Source organism: Natator depressus, chromosome 10, assembly GCF_965152275.1.
Source record: "Natator depressus isolate rNatDep1 chromosome 10, rNatDep2.hap1, whole genome shotgun sequence".
NCBI lineage: Eukaryota > Metazoa > Chordata > Testudines > Cheloniidae > Natator > Natator depressus.
The window spans coordinates 38,972,765-38,991,713 of NC_134243.1; the positions used below are offsets into that span (position 1 = coordinate 38,972,765).

Below are 18,949 nucleotides of genomic sequence, written 5' to 3' on the forward strand. Positions count from 1 at the left end.
TCCAAACAACACCACCTCAGCAGCACCTATTGCTCTTCTGAGCACCAAGTCTATCACAATGCAGAAGAGAAGTGGGGATAACACACAACCGGTATGTCGGTAGCAATCTTATGCCGGTAGCAATCTTAAACCATTCTGGTTCCACTCTCAGCAACGATGCGGCACACAGACTCATCATACAAAGCTTTTATCAGATTAACTCTCTTTGCTGGAATTCCATAGTATAGCAAGATCTTCCAGAGGGCTTCTCTGTGGACACTATCATAGAATCATAGAATCATAGAATATCAGGGTTGGAAGGGACCCCAGAAGGTCATCTAGTCCAACCCCCTGCTCAAAGCAGGACCAATTCCCAGTTAAATCATCCCAGCCAGGGCTTTCTCAAGCCTGACCTTAAAAACCTCTAAGGAAGGAGATTCTACCACCTCCCTAGGTAACGCATTCCAGTGTTTCACCACCCTCTTAGTGAAAAAGTTTTTCCTAATATCCAATCTAAACCTCCCCCATTGCAACTTGAGACCATTACTTCTCGTTCTGTCATCTGCTACCATTGAGAACAGTCTAGAGCCATCCTCTTTGGAACCCCCTTTCAGGTAGTTGAAAGCAGCTATCAAATCCCCCCTCATTCTTCTCTTCTGCAGACTAAACAATCCCAGCTCCCTCAGCCTCTCTTCATAAGTCATGTGCTCTAGACCCCTAATCATTTTTGTTGCCCTTCGCTGGACTCTCTCCAATTTATCCACATCCTTCTTGTAGTGGGGGGCCCAAAACTGGACACAGTACTCCAGATGAGGCCTCACCAGTGTCGAATAGAGGGGAACGATCACATCCCTCGATCTGCTCGCTATGCCCCTACTTATACATCCCAAAATGCCATTGGCCTTCTTGGCAACAAGGGCACACTGTTGACTCATATCCAGCTTCTCGTCCACTGTCACCCCTAGGTCCTTTTCCGCAGAACTGCTGCCTAGCCATTCGGTCCCTAGTCTGTAGCAGTGCATTGGATTCTTCCATCCTAAGTGCAGGACCCTGCACTTATCCTTATTGAACCTCATCAGATTTCTTTTGGCCCAATCCTCCAACTTGTCTAGGTCCTTCTGTATCCTATCCCTCCCCTCCAGCGTATCTACCACTCCTCCCAGTTTAGTATCATCTGCAAATTTGCTGAGAGTGCAATCCACACCATCCTCCAGATCATTTATGAAGATATTGAACAAAACCGGCCCCAGGACCGACCCCTGGGGCACTCCACTTGACACCGGCTGCCAACTAGACATGGAGCCATTGATCACTACCCGTTGAGCCCGACAATCTAGCCAGCTTTCTACCCACCTTATAGTGCATTCATCTAGCCCATACTTCCTTAACTTGCTGACAAGAATACTGTGGGAGACCGTGTCAAAAGCTTTGCTAAAGTCAAGAAACAATACATGCACTGCTTTCCCTTCATCCACAGAACCAGTAATCTCATCATAAAAGGCGATTAGATTAGTCAGGCTCTCACTTCTCTGTGGACACTATTAGATAGAGACCCGCCCCGAACACAGTCAGATGTACTTGTGTGTGCCTCAAAGCTCAGATTCACCCTGTTGTTGCCTAGCTCTGACTTCCACTGCAGCAGAATGCAGCACTGAAGGGATTCATGTGTATCTGTTGGGCTCAGCATCTGTATTTCTCATAATAAAAAAGGGACTTATGAAAGATTGGAAGAGGCTGTTTATGTCTCTGGTTACTGGGAGCTCCTGAGATCAAGGCTTTGAGATTCAATAGCGAGATTCACTGCATTGCATGGGTACCCACACAGCCTTATGAAACTCTCAGGGTCATGTCCCAGCATGCACAGGTTCAGAAACCTGGAATGGATTCTCTAGAAGATGCTTTCTTCCTAAGTCCTGGGCAGGGATCCACAGGGGATGTCCTGCCCTATCATCCCAGCTGGTGACCACCCCTGAATAGTGGCCTGCACCATTGTCGCAGCTGGGAACTGGAGCTACTTTCCAGGAAGTGATGTGTTTTATCATCATTGCTAGTAATTTCCATGCTGTGACCTGGTACCAGACCTAGAGGGTGTCTTTCCATCATTGCACCATGGTCTTTTGAGTGCTCCATATTTCAGCCCTACTGCTGCATTAACTTTTGAATTTAACTGAGTGCAATAAATAAAATAGTAAAAGACAGATGAGATCCTTTGATGAGCCCAATACACTTTACAAACAGTGAATGATCTAAGTTCTGTAGTGCCTATGGGAGGAAGGTAGGTATTAACCAAGGCACAGAGAGATGAAGTGCTTTCTGAAGCTCAAATAGCTAGTCGGTGGCAGAACCAGTAAGAGAACCCAGAACTCCCAGTTTCGTCCTTAGCCCCTAGTCAATAGTCCTCACATGACATGGTTCTGGTTGTATTACTTAGATGGCAAGCTCTTTGGGGACAGGACTAACTCTTTGTTCTGTGTCTGTACAGTGCCTAGCATGGTGAGGCCCTGATCTGTGACTGGGGCTCCCTAATGCTACTGCAGTACAAATAAATAAAAGCAACAGGGCAGGGCTGATTTCCACATGGCATGTGGACTTGTGTTAGAGTGGGAAAACTTGCTCTTGTGATCTTCATTTTGTCTCGATCACAGAGGCCCTGGATGGACAGGCCACGCCTGGGCCAGGACACCCGGAAGCAGAACGCTTTTTCACAGTCCCAAAGATCAGGTTCAGGAAATGCTTTTTGTGACAACATGACTCGTGAAAGCTTGCTTAAGTGGGCAACATTGTTTATCCCCGAAGCCATTCGCTCTCACTCAAAATGGCATTGGTCCATTACCACTAGCAGCCGCTCTCCCTCTCTTCCTGGCCTGTGTCAGGAATCATGCCAGCCCTCGAAAGGTCAGCATTAACACAAGGTTCTCATCATCAGGAAATTATTGACAGCAGCCCTTCTTAATACCATTATTCCATTTCCAAATGCTCAGCCTGCCTCACACAGTGGGGACAATATGCACATCAGCCTTCTGCGTGAATGAATATGCTCTCACAGAGCCTGGATGCTAACTGCCATGTGTATCTCTTCCTAGGCTGGTTCTTATTTGCAACATGCTTGGCACACCTGAGTAACACACCTGTGTGTTGATATAAAGAATACAAATGCCATTTGGATTTTAAACAAATTATATTGTATTGGACCCATCAAGGGATGCACATTAAATATGTGATATGATTTACTGTAATCCCTCTTCTTCCTCAGCCACTCCTCATGGTATATTCCTCTCTCCAATCATTGCCTCTAAATCTGCACTGTAAGCTCGCTGGGGTAGAGACTTTTTCTTTGCCTTGTAAAGCACCTACCCATAATTTAGGTGCTATATAGATAAATAACTAATGAAAAGCATCAAATGTTACAAAGTATTTCCCCTGGTATTTAAAATGTCCAGTAGGGCGCTGTGAGCAGATGCCATTCCCAAACACACTCCACACAGTATGTAAAGGCCAAACGCCCTCCTGCCTGCAGTTTGGCTTTAGTAACAAGCAAAAGAGGTATTAGACAACAAAGTTCAGCTCGACCCCTTTCCCCAGGCCTGCTGCTCTTTGGGTTCCTCACTCAGGACTGCTCAGACCACACCATAGGTCCTCTTTCCTCAAGGACCCACTCCCAGCTGTCTCTAATCCAGACAAGGTAATGTGCCACCTGTCTCAGGGAGACAGCCAAACCCACTTAACCCCTTCCCAGCAGGATCAACTCCTGCTGACGGAATGGGGTGTTTCAGGCATATGCTGCCAGCCTGTTACAGGCACAATATTGTTACTCAAATACAAGAGTACACTGGAGCCTGATTTTGCTGAGCAGCAGCAACTCTCATCACTTCCAGGGCTGGTTTTAAAACTCATCTCACTGTTGTCCTCTTCCAGCTCCAACCATGGCATGGAGAGGTGAAAGGCTGCTGTGCTAGCTACCCCATGGTGCTGTCTCAAGCCTAGATCTGTGACTCTGCACTTAAAAAACAAGCAAGCAAACCCACTCTTCATCCCTAACCTAGAGCTGACAGAACAGAGTTGCCATCCAACTGGCAGCCCTCCTGCAGCCTCCTCCGTGGGTAGATGGAGCACTCTGTCTGCACAATGCTCCTCACTCTCGAGCCCTACCAAGCCCACACTGGCACATCACAGCCAATGCACTGATTCAGGCAGACTTCTTGTCACAATAACAGCTTCTGCCAAGAGCTGCCCGGAGAAATACAACTAAGGGGTGGTGAAGTGCTGCCTGCCTGCTGTCTAATGCTTTGGCTCCACCAGCACTGCCCCTGTGCCAGCAGTGCCCCTCTGCCATGTACATTGGCCAAACTGGACAGTCTCTAAGCAAAAGAATAAATGGACACAAATCAGACGTCAAGAATTATAACATTCAAAAACCAGTCAGAGAACACTTCAACCTCCCTGGACACTCAATTACAGACCTAAAAGTGGCAATTCTTAAACAAAAAAAACTTCAAAAACAGACTCCAACGAGAAACTGCGGAACTGGAATTAATTTGCAAACTGGACACCATCAAATTAGGCTTGAATAAAGACTGGGAGTGGATGGGTTATTACACAAACTAAAAACTATTTTCCCATGCTAATTTTTCCCCCTACTGTTACTCTCACCTTCTTGTCAACTGTTTGAAATGGGCCATCCTGATTATCACTACAAAAGTTTTTTTTCTCCTGCTGATAATAGTCCACCTTAATTGATTTGTCTCATTACAGTTGGTATGGCAACCCCCATCTTTTCATGTTCTCTGTATATATATATATCTTCCTACTGTATTTTCCACTCCATGCATCTGATGAAGTGGGTTTTAGCCCATGAAAGCTTATGCCCAAATAAATTTGTTAGTCTCTAAGCTGCCACAAGTACTCTTCATTCTTTTTGTACCATTCTTGTATCTAAAACCAGAAATATAAAGTATTGCTCTGAGGTCCTATTGTAATTATGCAAAGTGTGGGCCATTAATGGTGGCTTAGGATGTTGATGGCTCCCATTGACTACGACAATTGGTCATGAATGGGTTTATTTACTTGCAAGCCTTCCTGTGTATGTGACATGGGTAATGAAGAATGAGGTCTTACAGTGACATGTGACCGTGTCACATGACACTGGAATCCATCTTAAACCTGGTGCTTTTCCATTTAGAAGGAGTGGTGGGAACCGAGAGAAAAAGGATTCCTGCCTTGTGCCAAAGCTATAAAAGGGGGTGGAACAGGACAAAGGGGCTGCCAGCCATGAGAAATCCCCTAGTTACCACCTGAGCTGGAACTAACAAGGACAGTACCAGAGGAAAGGATTGGGCCCAGACTAGGAAGGAGTCTAGTCTGTGAAAGAAGATTATTGGAACATTTCTGAGGGTGAGATTTACCTGTATTCAGTTTCTTAATGTATTAGGCTTAGACTTGTGTGTTTTGTTTTATTTTTCTTGGTAACTTACTTTGTTCTGTCTGTCATTAGTTGAAACCTCTTAAATCCTACTTTTTATACTTAATAAAATCACATTTGTTTATTAATTAACCTGGAGTAAGTGATTAATACCTGGGGGAGCAAACAACTGTGCATATCTCTCTATAAGTGTTATAGAGGGTGGACAATTTATGAGCTTACCCTATATAAGCTTTATACAGAGTAAAGTGGATTTATTTGGGGTTTGGATTCCATTGGGAATTGGGTGTCTGGATGCTGGAGACAGGAATACTTGCTGAGCTGTTTTCAGTTAAGTCTGCAGCTTTGGGGGGCATGGTTCAGACTCTGAGTCTGTGTTGCAGCAGGCTAGCGTGTCTGGCTCAACAAGACAGGGTTCTGGAGTCCCAAGCTGGCAAAGAAAATGGGCTCACAGGTAGTTTCAGCACTTGGGTGACAGTCCCAAAGGGGTTTCTGTGACCGAACCCATCACAAGCACAATGGTTAACTGCTTGGCTGATAAGGAGAGCCCAAGCAGAGTAGATCAAAGGCAGAGTTGCTGGCATAAGCAGAGAGACACAGAGGTATCTAGCCAAGGAGGTCATGCGGACAAAGCCTTCCACCTCCAAAGCTCTCCCAGTGAGGGTGACTGGCTCAGAATCCCAGGCCAACAAAAACATTGTGACGGCTCCAGGAAATCTGGGTAAATTGCCAGCTTCTTTATGCCAGAGTCAGGTTGCAGTTATACTAGGGAAACAGCCCCTGAAAGCAGATTTGAGTTTAAAAAGGAGAAACCCTCCAAACACTGGACAGCCACAGAATTATTCCAGGGAAGTTCTAGCCTTCCTGGACAGAAGGTCAGATGGTGCCCAGCCTTATTACACAGGAGGGCCACATAAACCTAAGCACAGCCTTTTGTGGGCCAAACAGATTCCATATATTTTAATAATATTTAAAGTCACCTGCATTTATTTTTATTTTATGTTTAGCTTGTTTTATATGTATTTAAATTGGTTGTTTCTATGTACAGTATAGTGTGTTGAAGCAGGCCATGGGCCTTACGAAAATGCTCTGGTGGGCTGTGTATGGCCCTTGGGGTGTAGGTTGGGCACTCCTGGACTAGATGATCACAGTGTTCCTTTCTGGCCTTGGAATCTATGAATCCAATGGGAAGGTCTAAAGCACACAAGCGTAGGAATGGATGGAAACTCAGTGTTAAAGGAACTCCAGGATAACCTTAACTCTGCTCCCCAAAACCTACCTCCTTATGCACCAGCCACGTAAGGAAGACAAGTACTGCAGTGACTATTGCTGACATTGCAGACTGGGGCACAATTCTCACTGCCTGTTGATGGGAGTTGGGTACCCAGTTTCCTTGGGTGCCTTTGAAAAGCCCAAATACCAGGGCTATCAATGCCCACAGGCACAGGGAACCCAATCACCTGTAATGAGGGGAATCTATTGGGAAGGTCTGATGGGGGCTGGATAGCTCTTTTCAAGAGGCTGTTTGGCCAGGAAAGAAGCATGCCCCTGGGCAGCGATATATATAGAGCAGGTGGGTCGTGCACAAACTAGCATGGGGCAGTGTATAGCAGGGGGAGATGTGGCTCTGATCACCCTCACTGAAGTCGCATGGTGGGATGGCTGTATTATAATTAGGACCAGTGTGGGGATGTTGAATAGAATGCCTATTTAGAAGGGCACCATACCACTTACACCCACGATAATGGGAACTCAGCAAAGGTTGAAAAGAAAATGATCAAAGTTTTGAGGTCAGAAAAGCCACTTAACTGAAGAGCTGACTCTGACAGTAACAGGTCACAAGTGTTCCACCAAACAGGTATTTCTTGTTAGGAGTCAGGTTAGAGTTCGAGTTTTGAATCAAATACCCCATCAATGCAGCAGAGGTACCTGTGCCCAGATGGAGAGAGTCCCCTGCCTTGTAGCAGTGTCATGGACCCATGGGCAGTTAGCAGGGTACTGGAGCAAGCCAGAAAGGGTTAACCATGAAACAAAGTGCTGCCTGCAGTCCCGAAAGCTGTGAGTAAAGAGGCGTGTGTCAGCCTGCTGCCTGGCTAAAGGTGAGTCAGGAGCCTTTGTCTGAGGACAGTAATGGGAGATGACATGCTGGGATGGCAGAATCATCAAATATGATTATCTAGCACATACATTCACACAGGGAAAGCCATTAACCTCTGCAACCAGAGTAACTGCCCTCCTCCTCAAGCCCCTCCTCTTTCCCCAAAGCCCTTCAGAATGCGGTGGATCTACACTGCATAGATTATTGCCACGGGGCTTGTGATGGGACCAATAGGATTTCTGCTCCCCTTAAGGAAGGAGATGAGGTGCTGATGGTTGCACTGACCCTTTGTCAAGATCTGCCATACGGGGGAGGGGAAGATGCTGTTTTTCTCCCCACAGCCCCTGTCTGGAACCAAAACAGAAAGTGCCTTTGATAAGCATGTTTCTGAAGGTCTAGGCACACAACCTCACGCTGGATGGCTTCTGATTGGCTCACCCTCTGTTCACCCCCTGCACTGCAGCACTAAGACACTCCAAGAGCCCCTGGACCACCCTATTCTCTTAACTCCATCTCTGCTGTGGGAGGAGTTTATGAGCCAGCCCTGATGATCTGCAGAAAGAAACAGCACTTGGGGCTTAAGCAGAGGAACACAGTCATTTTGCTGCATGCTGGATCTTCACAAGCAGGGGAGAAGATGTGCAGCAGGAAAGGAGAGTCAGAGAGTTTTTCATCAGGCAAGGCCACAGCCAGGGTCCCCTAGGCAGGAACAAGGGCTGTGCACTTTGCTACAGTAAAACTTAAGGCACCGACCGAGGATGGGAGAGAGTCTGCTGTAGGGGAGGGAGTCCCATGATGGCAAGGGGGAGATAAAGCTGGTCTCTGCAGCCCAGAGATGCTCTAGAGGCGACCTTCAGCAATCATTGTGGTACTATTCTTCTGTCAGAGGTGGGTCAGAACTAGGCACAAGATCCAACTCCCCCAAAATTTCTGCCTGTTTCTAATTCAGATCTGAACACTGTGGCTTGAGTCCCTCCTGTTTACTTCGGGATAGTGAAAGCTAGAATAGGGCAGTGGCTGTGGACAGTGTTAAGCTGTTCTCAGGGAACCTGACTGCAGCTAGAGAAGACTAGGTTTTGCCTTCAGCTCAGAAGATGACAGACTATTTATCCCATCAGGCGAAAGCACCTCAGCCTAAGAACTGAGTCTGCTGGAAGGTCTAAGTTACCATAGGAACCGTACTCAAATCTGGAGCCAGGCAACGCGTTACAATCCTAAGGCACAAGCTAAGAACATCAAAGGGCTTGCTGAGGTTCCCAGGCTGGGCTGAGTTTTGAGCACCTGGCTTGTGGGATCATGCAGTAGTGCATGAGCTGAAGCCGTGTGAAGCTGGGCCAGGCATGCACCAAAGAGAAGGCTCTGCCAAAGCTACCACAAAGGGATAGCATTTAGGGGCACAGCCTGGAATGAGAACTGCAATGTGGAATAGATGTATCATTCCAATCACAACAGAAAGGGGACTGGCACCCCAGAGCCTAGCCCCAAGTGAAATGAGTTTGACAGGTTTCACTCAGGCTCCTGTCAGTGCATATCCCAAAGATCCCCACCCAGCTGACAATGACTGTCTGCTTAGGAGATGTGGCTATTACTCATGTGATTACTGAGTATTACTCATGTGATTACTGTGTATTACTCATGTGATTACCTGATTACTCAAGTGATCAGGACTGAGGTGTGCTGACATCATTTCAGCCTTAGCCTTGATTAGTGCCGTAGTAAACTGCCAAGGAAAATGCCACCTACATGGCCTCTCATTGCACGCGTATTTACAGCCCTGTGCTCTAACTCATGCCCTGCTTGGGCACTCAGGTTAAGTGATGAAAAGATATACAAAGTCTGATTAAAGGAAAAGGGAATACCCTTTGTGGATTCATTTTATAATTTGATCGCTAAGTGCAAGACCCTGGCTGACAGGTGTGACTGACTTGGGGATGTTCACAGCCCTCACTGCCCTTCCCCCACCCCTGCATGATGGCACCTATTCCCCGCCCGCTCCTCTCACTGCTGCCTGTGGTGAGGGACAGCAAAAGCACAAGCATTCCTGTGACGTTGAATCCCATAATGCTTTATAGAAATATGCTTATGAGTGTAAATATGACATAACTGGAATGTTTTATGCAAGATAACATGTAACATATCTTTGCAAAGGTTATAGTCTAGTGAATGTATTCATCCTATACGTATGCATGTATCATTTTTATATCTGAAATTATGAACTTTGGCTCCATGCTTGTATTTGAAGAGTTTGCTGTAGGAAGCAAGGCAGATTTGGTCAAAATAGTGTGAAGGGTTATTCAAGTAATTGGGAGTACTTAGCTAACAATGGACCTTGAGAGACACCAATCCACATCTGAGCTTTCCTGGGAATGTTCAAACTAACATGTAAACAACGGCGTCGGCTTGAAAAAAGCTGAATCGTTCATAGACATGTGACTTGCCCAGGTGACTGCAAAACTCCATCTTGTGGAGGGGATTTTACACAGGAGAAGAGAGGGGTTTCCACCTACAAGAGAGAGACTATATAAGTCCCTGGAAATCCCTTCATTTGGTCTTCAGCTAGCTCAAGAGAGAGCCTCTCCACCCCAAAGAGGTGCCTGAAAGAAACGGGAACAAAGGACAGTAACTACAGGGGTGTGAGTGATTGCTGGATCCAGACTAGGAAGGAGTCTAGTCTGTCAAAGAAGTTTATTGGAATATATCTGAGGGTGAGATTAACCTGCATTTAGTTTCCTACTGTATTAGGCTTAGATTTGTATGTTTTTGTTTTATTTTGCTTGCTAATTTACTTTGTTTGGTCTGTTATTACCTGGAACCACTTCAATCCTACTTTTTATATTTCATAAAATCACTTTTTACTTATCAATTAACCCAGAGAAGTATTAATACCTGGGGGAGCAAACAGCTGTGCATATCTCTCTATCAGTGTTATAGAGGGCAAACAATTTATGAGTTTAGCCGGTATAAGCTCTATGGAGAGTAAAAAGGGATTTATTTGGGGCTTGGAGGCCATTGGGAACTGGGTGTCTGGGTGTTGGAGACAGGAGCACTTCTTAAGCTGTTTTCAGTTAAGCCTGCAGCTTTTGTGGGACATGGTTCAGACCTAAGTCTGTGTTTGTAGCAGGCTAGTGTGTCTGGCACAGCCAGGCAGGGCCCTGAAGTTCCAAGCTGCCAGGGAAAAAGGGCTTAGAGATAGTCTCAGCACATCAGGTGGCAGTCCCAAGTGGGTTTCTGTGAACCAACCCATCATAATTCCCTCAAGACAGGCTCCTGACAATTCTATCCCTGACACTGATTGCACCCAAAATGAACACAGCCTCCAAGTCGCCACAGAGGATCAAAGCAGCAAAGAATAAGAAGGACCAGCCCTTTAATAAGCATGTTGGTGGCTCTAAGGGTATGTCTACTCTATAATGGAACACCTGCAACAGGCCCACGTCAGCTGATTCAGGCTTGTGGGGCAGTTGGCATATGGGGCTGTAAAATTGCAGTGTTGGTGTTTGGGCTTGGACTGGAACCTCAGGGACCCCGCAAAGAGGGAGGGTCCCAGAGCCCAGGCCCCAGCCTGAACCCAAACAACAATACTGCAATTTTATAGCTCCACGAGCTCAAGCCAGCTGACATGGACCAGCCATGGGTGTTTCATTGCAGTGTACACAGACCCTAACTCCACTTCCTCTGTGAGAAGGAAGAATTCTGTGACTCCATCCCCTTGGGAGGATCCCATGGTGGAAGAGAGGCAGTCACCAAGAGCCAGAACTCCAGCTGGGAGCAAAGTGCCTTGTGTAGCACTGTGTGGAGAAAGGTCATCCTGGTTTGAGAGGATTGCAAGATTCCAAAATTGGGTTTTGTTCCCATTGGGAACAAACATAAAACATTCAAAATTCTCTGTGAGACAGCTGCCCAGAGCGCTGGCAGACCACAGGGGGAATGGGGGGGGGGGGTTGGAGAGTGTGGGAGCTGGGAAAGAAGTGGGGAGCCTGGGAACCCTGGCTCTTGAGCCATTTGCCTGGTGGGCTGCCCCAGAGCCGGGGACCCTGGAAGCCTAGGTTGCTGAGAGCTACAGACTTGGCAGCTGAGATTCCCAGGGCTCCGGACATCTGTCTCCATGGCAGCTCAACAGGCCAGCTGTTGAGGAGACGGGCAGGAAAGCAGGCTGACATCCATCAGAAGCCTGGCTGATTTCTCTCAGAATCCCACTGGACTTAGCCTGTTCCTGTGGAACATTTCCATTTTGATGAATCGGCAGATCCCATTGGAGAAAATGTTTCATTGAAATGTTTCTGACCAGCTCTAGGCTTAAGCTTTATCTAAAGGCCTTAGGTGATGAGTCAGAGCTGGTGAACCAGTCTATCTAGGTGCTATCAGGCTCTCATCACTGAGCACCTCACACCCATTATTATCCTCATAGCCCTCCTCTGAGGAGGGAAGGATTATCCCCATCTCAGAGGTACCTGAGGGACCTGAGGTACAGGGCAGAGTAAGGGCCTTACCCAAGGTCACAGAGCAGGTCGGTGATTGAACCACAAATTGAATTAAGGCCTGGTGAGTTCTAGCCCAATGTGCCCTATGCACTAGACCACATCCTTCCCACCCTACTTGCTCGCACCAAAGTGTTCCTTTGGTGACTGCAGCTCTTTCCCCAGATGTGAACTGTCCACAAACAAGCTGTCCTGCTGGTGACTGTTCACAAATTCAGAATTGTTCAATAAATGCTCTGAGCGAAAGTCTTCCAGCCCCCAGGCGGCTCACAACTAGACTGACCGGATAGCAAGTGTGAAAAATTGGGACGGGGCATGGGGGGTAATAGGCACCTATATAAGAAAAAGCCCCAAATATTGGGACTGTCCCTATAAAATCAGGACATCTGGTCACCGTACTTACAATCCATTTGCTGGGAGTTTAGCTTTGACTGTTTGAGATGTGAATGTTTAAATCCAAGCTGGGTTGGTTGGATGCATTGGTGAGACTGGCCAAGAGTATCATGTGCCCCTCTAATGGCTGGTCCACACAGAGACTAAGAGCTTACTACTGCTACCAGTGAATGGAGTTACTTCTTTAGGTGAAGTGTTGGCCCGTGGGATCCAGGGGGCGAAGAGAGGCATTATAAGCCTAACTCCTAGAACAGTGGTTCTCAAACTTTTTTTTTCTGTGGACCACTTGAAAATTGCTGAGGATTTTGGTGGACCACTTAATGATCTTTCCAAATGTTGTTTGTACCGTTAGCTAACTATTGTAAAGCTCTTCGAATAAAAGCGCTATACAAAAAAACCTAATAAACTTTTTTTGTTCTACAAATAAAAGCACACAACTCATATTTTAATATCAGTAGTCTTACCTTTCTAATGCAACCTTTCTAAATCTTACCTTTCTAACCCGCCACAGCAGCCCCAGGGCTGGGAAGGATGGGGGTCTCTCTCTCCCCCACTGCAGCAGCCCCCAAGCTGGGGCTGGGAAGGAGGGGGGTCTCTCCCTCAACACACCAGCTACAGAGCTGAGGCTGGGAAGGAGGGCCGTCTCTCCCCTCAGTCACAGCCCTGGAACATGGGAAAGTCGTCTCTTTCTCTGGCTGCCATAGCCCTACATGTCCCAAATTCCCCCCACCCCCTCTTCTCACCCCACTGCCCCCTATCCCACCCAAGACCACCACCTCACCTTATATGTGCGTCTTCTCCAGGGACCAGGCACCTAATTAGTGGAGCCACACCTGTGCGGCGCCACTAATTAGGTGGGTGGCCCGTCATTCTCTTGTGTGCAGCCGCCCAGACACACAGCTCAGAGGGAACCAACCGCGGACCACCTGAATGGGGCTCGCAGACCACAATTTGAGAACCTCTGTCCTAGAATAACCTGACTTGTGGTTACACATTCATAATCCCCTTTCGGGCCAGATTCTCTCCCCTGTTCTGACCCTTTGCATTGCTGAGTAGAAGGAAGCCATAATGGCTTTCTCCTCTGAGACAGGCTCCAGTGAGCAAAGTTTGCTAGAAGGGAGAAAAGCCAGTTTCAAGGTTCTAGGAAAGTCTTTCAGGAAACAGCAGAGTGAAAACAAGAGGAAGGTCTGTGAAGAGAACCAAAGGTAGGAACGGAGTATGTCCAGCAGGAGATGTTTGAGTTGAATCATTTATGCTATTTTATCTGGGCACCCCTGCCTTTTGCCAGTCACCCACTCAATGCCAGTTAGCACTTCCATCATCAGCCACCTTCTCCAGAGACTAACAGAACTTGGCTCTCCCTTGGGCTAATGCTCAAGTCTCATCAGTTCATGCCCAAAGGATATTTATTGGTTTGTACAAATCTGAAGAAAATCATCTTTACTGCCTAATGAATGTAGAAAGGGAAAGAAGAGACACTGCTCTGGATGGGGAGTTTTGTTTGCTCCTCCAGCTACATCAGACTTTTTCCATTAAAACTGCCTACCTTCTATTTCTATCTTATCTCCTCTGGCCCCCCATTTCCACTGTATCTGAGCACCTGCCAACACCCTGTGAAGTATGGAAGTGCTAGTATCCCTATTTTACAGATGTGGTATTGAAACACAGAGAAACTGAGGCCCAGATCCTCAAAGTTAGGCAACCTAAATCCCTTTGAGGATCTGGGCCTGAGTGACTTTTTTGAGGTCACATCGGGAGTCAGTGCAGAGCAAGGAAATGAACCCATATCTCCCAACCCTCAGATTAGCACCCTCATCTCTAGACCATGCTTCCTCCTTCTGCCTGAGCTGGACCTGTTCTCTGGATAAACAGAGACTATCAGTCTCCAGGGCTCCAAAACCAGCCCCTTTCACCAGCAGGAAATTTGCTTTAAAATTCTGTGGAAAACCAATTATTTTAATGAATGAAATGCACTAGTGATTTTTCTCATAGCCCATAGCCTAGTGGGTATTTAGCATGGTGTTAGTTCCCCTAAGTAATATTTTATTTATATTCTCCCTGAATATGTTGATACAATGTATTCACTCCTCAGCAAGTTCTAAGGCACAAGGAAAATTCAATAAGAAAGATGGCTGTTGCAGTGTGTGGTGTAGTACACGTGGGATCTGTTCTTTAGAACGTTCTCAGCTGTGTTTAAAATATTAGCTCTTCACATCATAATGTTGCTGGATGCACGTTTTCCATACATGCCCTTAGGTTAACTCCTTAAGTCTCATTGCCATTCAGGCTTTAGATGTGTGTCTTTTAACACAGAGCTGACAGAATCTAAACAGGTGTAGGACTATGCAGGAGCAATTTGATGGCTGCACATCAAACATCCAGTGGGTAACTTAGCATATGTCTACACAGCAAGGAGGATCCCACAACAGCAAATCTCAAGCCCAGGTCTACCCCCTGCCCTGGGCTTCAGAGCCCAAGCTCCAGCCCAAGCACAAACATTTACAAAACTATATAGTGCAAGCCCTGTTAGCCTGAGTCTGTAGACATGAGCTCTGAGGCTCATTGCTATCGGATCTCGCTTGCTGTCTAGATGTGAGTGGTTAGTTCTGCAACATCTCTCCAGGGCAGGTCCAGGTGTATTGGACTCTTGGGCAAAGCAGTTCCCATTGGATCATGCCTATGTCCATGGTCAGAGCTGGGCACAAAGTGTCCTAACATCCATGACTAAAGCCCCATCTCACTGGTGTTCCCATAGAAACCAAAGGCAGATACCTCCCACTGCCCTGATGAAATAGTCCATTTCAAAAAGAAATGTTTCCGTAGCACCAGGTAGGAGTAATGATTATGTTTGTGTACCTCACCAAGGTGTGCTGGGTGCTGTACAGAACAAACAGAAGGATATACTCCCTGCCCCAGATAGCTTATGCTCTAATTTTAGACATGATCAGTGGGGTAACAGGCTCTATTAGGGGAGGACTGGGGGAAGAAGGACAACAGTGATAAGATCATGTGCTTACTCAGTGCAGGCAAGTGCCCATCATGGTGCTCAGTAACAAGGCACTGGTGAGAAAGGTAATGTTGGACCTGGAAGCAAATTTGCTGACAATCAAACCATCATCTTGGTGTAAAACGTTTCCCTCCACAAACAGCAGGCTTTTTAGCAGCAGAAATAATCATGTGTTGTCCTTGGCTTGAATCTGTGAAGCCTTGTGCAAAAGCCACCTTTTGCATGTGAAACTTACTTTAGATTAAATTCATCCCTGTACAAACAGCCAAAATGCCTGGGGCTGGACTCCCGCTTAGGCATCATAATAAGGGCCACACTTTCATAGAATATCAGGGTTGGAAGGGGCCTCAGGAGGTCATCTAGTCCAACCCCCTGCTCAAAGCAGGGCCAATCCCCAACTAAGGGTATGTCTACACTACGAAATTAGGTTGAATTTATAGAAGTCGGTTTTTTAGAAATCGGTTTTATATATTCGAGTGTGTGTGTCCCCACAGAAAATGCTCTAAGTGCATTAAGTGCATTAACTCGGCGGAGTGCTTCCACAGTGCCGAGGCTAGAGTCAACCTCCGGAGCGTTGCACTGTGGGTAGCTAACCCACAGTTCCCGCAGTCTCCGCTGCCCATTGGAATTCTGGGTTGAGATCCCAATGCCTGATGGAGCTAAAACATTGTCGCGGGTGGTTCTGGGTACATATCGTCAGGCCCCCGTTCCCTCCCTCCCTCCGTGAAAGCAAGGGCAGACAATTGTTTCGCGCCTTTTTTCCTGAGTTACCTGTGCAGATGCCATACCATGGCAAGCATGGAGCCCGCTCAGCTCACTGTCACCGTATGTCTCCTGGGTGCTGGCAGACGTGGTACTACATTGCTACACAGTAGCAGCAACCCATTGCCTTGTGGCAGCAGACGGTACAATATGACTGGTAGCCGTCATCCTCATGTCCGAGGTGCTCCTGGCCATGTCGGCCAGGAACGCCTGGGCAGACATGGGCACAGGACTAAATTTGGAGTGACTTGACCAGGTCATTCTCTTTAGTCCTGCAGTCAGTCCTATTGAACCATCTTATGGTGAGCAGGCAGGCAGGCAATCTGGATTGCTAGCAGTCATACTGTACCATCTTCTGCCAGGCAGGCAAGAGATGAGGATTGCTAGCAGTCCTACTGCACCGTCTTCTGCTGAGCAGCCATGAGATGTGGATGTCTTGCAGTCCTTCTGCACTGTCTGCTGCCAGCCAAAGATGTAAAAGATAGATGGAGTGGATCAAAACAAGAAATAGACCAGATTTGTTTTGTACTCATTTGCTTCCCCCCCTCCCCTGTCTAGGGGACTCATTCCTCTAGGTCACACTGCAGTCACTCACAGAGAAGGTGCAGCAAGGTAAATCTAGCCATGTATCAATCAGAGGCCAGACTAACCTCCTTGTTCCAATAAGAACAATAGAATCATAGAATCATAGAATATCAGGGTTGGAAGGGACCCCAGAAGGTCATCTAGTCCAACCCCCTGCTCAAAGCAGGACCAATTCCCAGTTAAATCATCCCAGCCAGGGCTTTGTCAAGCCTGACCTTAAAAACCTCTAAGGAAGGAGATTCTACCACCTCCCTAGGTAACGCATTCCAGTGTTTCACCACCCTCTTAGTGAAAAAGTTTTTCCTAATATCCAATCTAAACCTCCCCCATTGCAACTTGAGACCATTACTCCTCGTTCTGTCATCTGCTACCATTGAGAACAGTCTAGAGCCATCCTCTTTGGAACCCCCTTTCAGGTAGTTGAAAGCAGCTATCAAATCCCCCCTCATTCTTCTCTTCCGCAGACTAAACAATCCCAGCTCCCTCAGCCTCTCTTCATAAGTCATGTGCTCTAGACCCCTAATCATTTTTGTTGCCCTTCGCTGGACTCTCTCCAATTTATCCACATCCTTCTTGTAGTGTGGGGCCCAAAACTGGACACAGTACTCCAGATGAGGCCTCACCAGTGTCGAATAGAGGGGAACGATCACGTCCCTCGATCTGCTCGCTATGCCCCTACTTATACATCCCAAAATGCCATTGGCCTTCTTGGCAACAAGGGCACACTGTTGACTCATATCCAGCTTCTCGTCCACTGTCACCCCTAGGTCCTTTTCCGCAGAACTGCTGCCTAGCCATTCGGTCCCTAGTCTGTAGCGGTGCATTGGATTCTTCCATCCTAAGTGCAGGACCCTGCACTTATCCTTATTGAACCTCATCAGATTTCTTTTGGCCCAATCCTCCAATTTGTCTAGGTCCTTCTGTATCCTATCCCTCCCCTCCAGCGTATCTACCACTCCTCCCAGTTTAGTATCATCCGCAAATTTGCTGAGTGCGCAATCCACACCATCCTCCAGATCATTTATGAAGATATTGAACAAAACCGGCCCCAGGACCGACCCCTGGGGCACACCACTTGACACCGGCTGCCAACTAGACATGGAGCCATTGATCACTACCCGTTGAGCCCGACAATCTAGCCAGCTTTCTACCCACCTTATGGTGCATTCATCCAGCCCATACTTCCTTAACTTGCTGACAAGAATACTGTGGGAGACCGTGTCAAAAGCTTTGCTAAAGTCAAGAAACAATACATCCACTGCTTTCCCTTCATCCACAGAACCAGTAATCTCATCATAAAAGGCGATTAGATTAGTCAGGCATGACCTTCCCTTGGTGAACCCATGCTGACTGTTCCTGATCACTTTCCTCTCATGTAAGTGCTTCAGGATTGATTCTTTGAGGACCTGCTCCATGATTTTTCCAGGGACTGAGGTGAGGCTGACTGGCCTGTAGTTCCCAGGATCCTCCTTCTTCCCTTTTTTAAAGATTGGCACTACATTAGCCTTTTTCCAGTCATCCGGGACTTCCCCCGTTCGCCACGAGTTTTCAAAGATAATGGCCAAGGGCTCTGCAATCACAGCCGCCAATTCCTTCAGCACTCTCGGATGCAACTCGTCCGGCCCCATGGACTTGTGCACGTCCAGCTTTTCTAAATAGTCCCTAACCACCTCTATCTCCACAGAGGGCTGGCCATCTCTTCCCCATTCTGTGATGCCCAGCGCAGCAGTCTGGGAGCTGACCTTGTTAGTGAAAACAGAGGCAAAAAAAGCATTGAGTACATTAGCTTTTTCCACATCCTCTGTCACTAGGTTGCCTCCCTCATTCAGTAAGGGGCCCACACTTTCCTTGGCTTTCTTCTTGTTGCCAACATACCTGAAGAAACCCTTCTTGTTACTCTTGACATCTCTTGCTAGCTGCAGCTGCGATTTGGCCCTCCTGATATCTTTCCTACATGCCCGAGCAATATTTTTATACTCTTCCCTGGTCATATGTCCAACCTTCCACTTCTTGTAAGCTTCTTTTTTATGTTTAAGATCCGCTAGGATTTCACCATTAAGCCAAGCTGGTCGCCTGCCATATTTACTATTCTTTTGACTCATCGGGATGGTTTGTCCCTGTAACCTCAACAGGGATTCCTTGAAATACAGCCAGCTCTCCTGGACTCCCTTCCCCTTCATGTTAGTTCCCCAGGGGATCCTGGCCATCTGTTCCCTGAGGGAGTCGAA

General features: G+C 47.1%; 1 protein-coding gene across 1 annotated transcript in view; it reads right to left on the minus strand.

Annotated features, from left to right (window-relative positions):
• Nucleotides 1-18,949, minus strand: part of LOC141995064 (coiled-coil domain-containing protein 33-like) — a 318,466-nt gene that overhangs the window by 168,220 nt on the left and 131,297 nt on the right. The window lies entirely within an intron of this gene.